The 6693-nt window shown below is 45.1% G+C and overlaps 1 protein-coding gene across 1 annotated transcript in view; it reads right to left on the bottom strand.

Annotated features, from left to right (window-relative positions):
* Window positions 1-1542, bottom strand: part of ZNF501 (zinc finger protein 501) — a 4702-nt gene extending 3160 nt beyond the window's left edge. Inside the window, exon 1 of the mRNA XM_008071368.1 lies at window positions 1497-1542. The gene's annotated coding sequence lies outside the window, so the exon portion shown is untranslated. The remainder of the gene's footprint in view (window positions 1-1496) is intronic.
* Between the last annotated feature and the right edge of the window lie 5151 nt (window positions 1543-6693).

Genomic DNA, 6693 nt, shown 5'->3' with positions numbered 1-6693 from the left:
TGGGCTCTGGCAATCCTTCCACCTCAGCCTTCCAAGTAGCTGGAACTACAGGTGCATGCTGCCATGCCCAGCTAATTTTTTTTTATTGTAGAGACGAGGTCTTGCCAAGCTGCCCAGACTAGTCTTGAACCCACGGGCTCATGCAATCCACTGGCCTCTGTCTCCCAAAGTGGTGGGATGACAGGCTGAGTCACTGAGCATAGATTTCTTATAACCTAAGAATCCAGTTCACCTAGTACTATTACCTGCATTTGACAGACACCCAGGTTCCAGTTGCCTTTGTGTGGTGCGTGTGTGTGTGTGTTGAGGTCTTACTCTGTCGTCCAGACTGGAGTGCAGTAGCATAATCACAGCCAACTGCAGCCTCGACCTCTTGGGCTCAAGCAATCCTCCCTCCTCAGTCTTCCAAGTAACTGGGACTACAGGTGCATGCCACCATGCCTGGCTAATTATTTTTTGTAAAGACAAGGTCATACTATGTTGCTCAGGCTGGTCTTAAACTCCTGGGTTCAAGCAACCTTCTACCTCAGCCTCCCAAAGTGTTGGGATTACAGGCATGTACCACTGTACCTGGCCTCCATGTTGCCTTTTGACAGCCAACAACAATGGTAGTTGCGATTACTTAAGCTCTTATTCCAAACAGGGCCAGGAGTCCATTCTGTACTCTTTGAGGATACAATCCCCTTTGCAATGGGTTTTCCAATAATTTATCATCAGTTTTCCTACATCTGATCACTTTAACATTAAAGCATCATATGTAGTAGTCCAATAAGTGGTTTCAAGATATGCCAAAGAGGACAGTGATATATGCATAGTTTAGATATTTGTCCCTTCTACATCTCATGTTGAAATGTGATCTTCAATGTTGGAGGTGGGGACTGATAGGAGGTGTTTGGGTCATGGGGAAAGATCTCTCATGAATGGCTTGGTGCCATCCCCTTGGTGATGGGTGAGTTCTTGCTCTATTAGTTCACTCTTGCTCTATTAGTTCACATGAGAGCTAGCTGTGTCCTCCTCTGTCTCTCGCTCCTTCTCTCACCATATGACACACTTGCTCCCCCTTTGCCTTCCACCATGATTCCAAAAGCAGGTGCCAGTGCCATGCTTCTTGTACAGTCTACAGAACTAAGAGTCAAATAAACCTCTTTTCTTTATAAATTACCCAGCTTTCCTGTATAGCCATGTAAAATGGACTAATAAAGATAACTAGTCTTGCTCCAGGTCAGGTACATTTGATAATAAATCTATGTACTCTTTGATCTGTCCTATAACCAATTATTCCAGAACCTCTTTTTTTTTTTTTTTTTAATACAGTGGGCCACTTTCACTGATTTGAGTAAAATGGTACCCATTTCTGGAGGGTTCTGTGTTTTCAGTCTGCTGGGTTCAGGTGTAGTAGTCACTGGTGGGTCCTACTATAGGTGTGTGCCACCACTTCTAAATGAGCACTCCTACAACAACCCCCATCCTGGGCTCTCTAGTTGGATTTTACTTACCAACAGACAAGCTGTTAGGAACACAAGCAATAGTGGTTTGTCTCTGGAGCTCTACTCTTGAGGATAGGCAGGAACCTGAGGCACTAAGGGAGGAAAAAGAGTCACCCATAAATAGGTAATTCTTTCATACTCTGGATTCAGAAGAACCTAAGAAAATCCCATCACTAATCAAATAACTTTTAAGTCTATATGAAAGAATATCATGGATCACCAATGACAGAAGTCATTGAGTGGGTAGACGTCAGAGACATGTGGCGAGAGAAAGATGGCAAATGCTCCCAAGGCCAAGCATCTAGGGGTAAAAAAGTATAAGAACTGTAAGAGACAGGGTTGCAGCCCAAAGGATCCCCAAGCCTACCAGAAAAGCCATGAACTTCAAAAGTCAAAGACTGGGCCAGGTGCGGTGACTCAAGCCTGTAATCCCAGCACTTTGGGAGGCCGAGGTGAGTGGATTGCCTGAGCCCAGGGGTTCAAGAACAGCCTGTGCAACTTGGCAAGCCCTCATCTCCACAACAGAAAAATCAAACAATTACCTGAGTGTGGTGGCACGTGCCCATAGTTCTGGCTACTTGGAAGCTGGGGTGGAAGGACTGCCTGAGCCCAGCAGGTTGACAATGGGGTGGCTGTGAGCGTGCCACTGCACTCCAGCCTGGGCAGAATGAGACTCCAACTCAAAAAAAAAAAAAGGTCAAAAATTGAGGTTACGGCAGGGGGCAGTAGGACAAGCAAAGGACTTAAATCAACAAGTTTGAATTCTTGTCTTTGCCACCAATTTAATAACCTGAGACAAATCACTTAATTGCATCCATTTGTTTGCTTATCTGTGAAAGTGAAAAGCTAGATAACATATATAGCTTCTTCTAGTACCAATATTCTATGATTCTCTGATTCTAAAAACAGATGAGAAAACAGCAAAAGCCTCAAAGCAAGCCCTTCTAGTCCATCTTTGAGCCTGCACATTCATTTATTTGAAAAGTACTAACTGAGCAAGCACTGAGGTGAGAAGCTGTTGTAATGACAGGATGAGTCAGCAGGAGGAAAACTTCCTGTCAGATATCTTCCCACAGTTAGAAATGGAAGGATTTCTAGAAAATATTAAGAGAATTGTCTCTATGATAGGGGAGTCTGTTAGAAGATGCTAAGGACCCGTCCTAAGAGAAAGGTTTTAGGAACATCTCCTGGCTGGGATCAGTGGCTCAGCCTGTAATCCCAGGACTTTGGGAGGCCGAGGCAAGTGGATTGCTTGAGCCCATGGGTTCCAGACCAGCCCAGGCAACTTGGTGAGACCTTGTCTCTACAATTTAAAAAATTAAAAAATTAGCCGGGCATGATAGCCCATGCCTATAGTTCCAGCTACTTGGAAGGCTGAGGGGGAAGGACCGCCAGAGTCCAACAGGTCAACACTGGGGTGCCTGTGAGCATGCCACTGCTCTCCAGCCTTGGAGATGGAGTGCGACTCCAACACACACACATACAAAGAATATCTCCTAATGAAAAGAAGGCAGGGACTTGGTTTCCAGTCTAAATCATCCCAGTCCATTAGCACCTCTTGTCCGACACTAATCAAACTGCTTATTTTCAAGCTTTTTTTTTCCATCAGGTCAAATGAGCCAGTGATTATTTTTAAACTCACAGTCAACTCTTAACTCACAGTCACACTTATTCAGCAAAAGTGTGAACCACCATAACCTTCCTTGTAGAAGATTTTTCTTGACTTTCTCAAGGCACATCTTTTCTACATTCTCAAAGCATTTTACACATTTCTCTACTGTACCACTTGCCACTCTGACTACATTATGTCTTCCTCCACCAAACTTAAAAGTATGGCACGGTCTCTGGGGCTAGGACTTTGGGGTTTGAATTCCTGTTCAGTCATTTATTAGGTAAGTGATCTTCGGCAAGTTACTTAACCTTTCTGTGCTCCAATTTTTTCAACTATTAAGTGGAGATTAGATAAAACAGTAATTTCATAGGGTTGTGGGGACGAGTAAATGAGTTAATACATGGGAAGTATTTTGAAGAAAGCCAGCTGGTAAGCATTCAATAATTAATGCCTGCTGCTGGGCCAGTGGCTCACACCTGTAATCCCAGCACTTTGGGAGGCCAAGGCCGGCGGGTACTTGAGCCGGAGTTCAAGACCAGCCTGTGCAACATAGTGAAACCTAGTCTTTATTTAAAAAAAAAAAAAATGTTGAAAAAAATTAGCAGGTAGTGGTGGTGTGCGCCTGTAGCCGCAGCTATTCAAGATACTGAGGTGGAAGGATTGCCTGAATCCAAGAGGTAGAGGCTGCCATGAGCCATGATCGTCGTGATCATGCCACTGCATTCCACCCTGGAGGACGGCTCAAAATAAAATGCCTGCTATGAAAGTATATTTGAATCTACGTTTTCATACAGAACCTATTTTGCTGCTGTTAGAGAACAAATGAATGTGATAACATTATACATACTCTGTTCATACAATTTTGTAAATCGGCAAAGTAAGGAATAATATTAATACACTTCTGAAAATCATAAAACTGAAGCGCTCGGAAGCTTGCTGACTCGCTCAAGTACATACAAATGGAACCCGGGTCCCTGCCTCCCAGCCCTGGACCGCCTTCCCCCTCCCCTTTCACGGCAAGTTTGTCCCAGGCGTCGCTCCAAAGACTCCCCGGGAAGGAAGAGGCGAGGCAGTCGGCTGGCCTGGATCTGAGGGAGGCGCTGGAGTGGACGCGCCGCAGCAGCAACCGCTCACCAGGTGCTCTCCACGACGCTAGCCTCCTGAAGCTCGGGTCCCTGAGTGCCACAGGCAGCCAAAAACGTCCAGGACGTCTGCCGGCGTGACGTCACCAACCCGCGCCCCGGCCAATCACCACTACAGCCACTACCGTTTCCTCTCTAGGAAGGCGGGAGCGGCTTCATCTCGCTGATTCTTCAGGCCTAGAGCGGCAGGTTTCTGTGCTCCGCCCAGGAGTCCTGGCTCCGGAAACAGTCTGCAAACCGGCCTAACGTGACTCTTTCCCGTGCGAGGAAGCTGCACGGAAGTGAGGATGCGGGTCGCCCACAAGGAGCACTTACTATGTGTCAGTTCGTCCCGCAGCTCCGCCTTACTTATTCTCCTATGTCACTGTCCTTTGGTGTTTCTCAAGGCTATTGTACAGCTGGCTTCAACCTTCCTCTCACACATTCTCACCTGCAAAAAATTGACCTCCTTACAGGAACCCCAGACATTTACTGACTCAGGATCTTTGTTCAACAAGTGGCCTAAAGAGCAAGAGCTCAGCTTTGGGCTTAAATCCCAGATTCTCGATGGGGAAGTTACTGAACCTCTCTGTGCCCAATTCCTCCCTAACGGAGATAATAGTGGTACTAAATTGCATAGGATTGTTAGGATTAAATGAGGTTAATACGTGTAAATTACCAAGAAATCTGGCATTTAAAAAAATGTTCGGTAAACTTTAGAACTATTGTCTTTTCCTCAAATGCTGGCTCCAGTCCCTATTGTTCTACCTTGGCTTCAGTGACCTTTCCAATCCTCGAGGTAGCACTCTTGTCTCTCTCTACAAAACTTCAGATCTTGCTAGTCCTCATTCAGGAATTATTTGCACACACAAGCTCAGCTATCTTCCAAAGATTAAGGTAAGAGAGTACCTGATCCAGGGATTCCTACTGATATGTAAACTCCGGATAATGGGACCGTGTGCATACCATCCTATCCCTATGTGCAGCATACAGTATGTACATAGTAAACACCTGTTGCATAAATGAATGAATTGCAGGAGGGAAGTTGTTCAAATTTCCAGATGGGCTGTTTTCCCAAAATGGGGTCCCTTGAGGATACTGAATTCAGGAGTGGAGATGCCAGAGGTTGAGGCCATTACTCACTATCTTCAGGTAAAAAGGAATTTGTAATGTTGTCAGTTGACATGTCATGTAACAATGTTGAGTTCCCCTTACCAGTGAGAGGAGATAGAAGCTGGTTAGGCAGACAGAGAGGGAGGGTCTTGAGAAGACTTAACACCTGCAGGAATGCCCCCATGTACCACCCCCATTATATAATTGTTGGCTGAAAATGTGATTAGTATGGTTAAGAACATCCTGCCAACCCAGGATGTACTGCTAAAAGGGACTTTTTGCTGCTTAAATGCAGGTGCAGTAGCTTAACTAGATATCCTAGCTTGAACCGTACCTTATTATAACACCATTAACATAGCATTTGCATTGCGGTCTCTCCCCCCCCCCCCCCCCGTGGGCTTTTCTGTGGTACTTATGGGTAATATGCAAGATGGAGTAACTTTGGTCAAGGACCCCGCATGCGCAGTCAAGGTTGGGTCGCAGGAAGTAGGGGCGGATAAGGTGTAAATGACAGAAACACCTTCAGAAAAGATAAAACTCACACACACACACAAACCTTTTAACAGCGGGTAACTCACTCTGGGCCCCTCTCGTTTTCTAGAGAGCTTTGTTGCTTAATCAACTCCTTTCACTCATCCTTTTGGCGTCTGTGTTCCTTAATCTTCTTGGTCATGGGATCAAGAACCCGAGGCTGCCGGTTTAAGCTGGTGTTGCCGGTTCAAAACTCCTGCAACACCAGGTGTCACCGGTTCAAAACTCCTGCAACACCAGGTGTCACATTCTCAGCACTTCTTTGAAATCAGATAGATAATTCTTCCCCACTGCCCTAGCTTCCCACAGGCCAAAGAAGCTAGGACTAATTATTCTTTTTCCTACCTTTTAGGCTTCAAAGAATCTGTAAGCCAGCAGGCTCTACTGTGTGGAAATTAAGCCTGGAATGAGGTACGTTGGGTAAAGCAGGTTACTAGAAACAGTCATCAGGGGCTTAATAGTAGTTTGGGCTAAACTTCTTTTAATGAGGTGAAACACAGATGGTAGAGATAGACATCAAAAATAGTCCATAAAACTAAAATGATCTTAGCCCTAATGTGGCCAGTGAATGAAAGGATGTGAAACTGATGCCACCTAAGGTCAAGGTTAGATTTCTGTCTCATGAAGGAAGTAAAGAGGGGTAAAAATGCAAAATCAACTTCTCTCCCTCTCTTAAACCCAAAAAGAATGAGATTCTGTTATAAAGCTTTATAACAGCTTTATCAAGCTTATGTTATAAAGTGAGTGCCTTGTGTCCTCAGGGTGAGGAAAAGGTTGGAGCCCTATGTACTCAATTCTATAATAGGCAAAGTAAAAAGGGATATGGCAC

Source organism: Carlito syrichta, unplaced genomic scaffold, assembly GCF_000164805.1.
Source record: "Carlito syrichta isolate Samal-C Ts95f unplaced genomic scaffold, Tarsius_syrichta-2.0.1 Scaffold314298, whole genome shotgun sequence".
NCBI lineage: Eukaryota > Metazoa > Chordata > Mammalia > Primates > Tarsiidae > Carlito > Carlito syrichta.
Note: the sequence above shows the minus strand (reverse complement) of the source record. Positions and strands in the feature narration are given on the sequence as shown.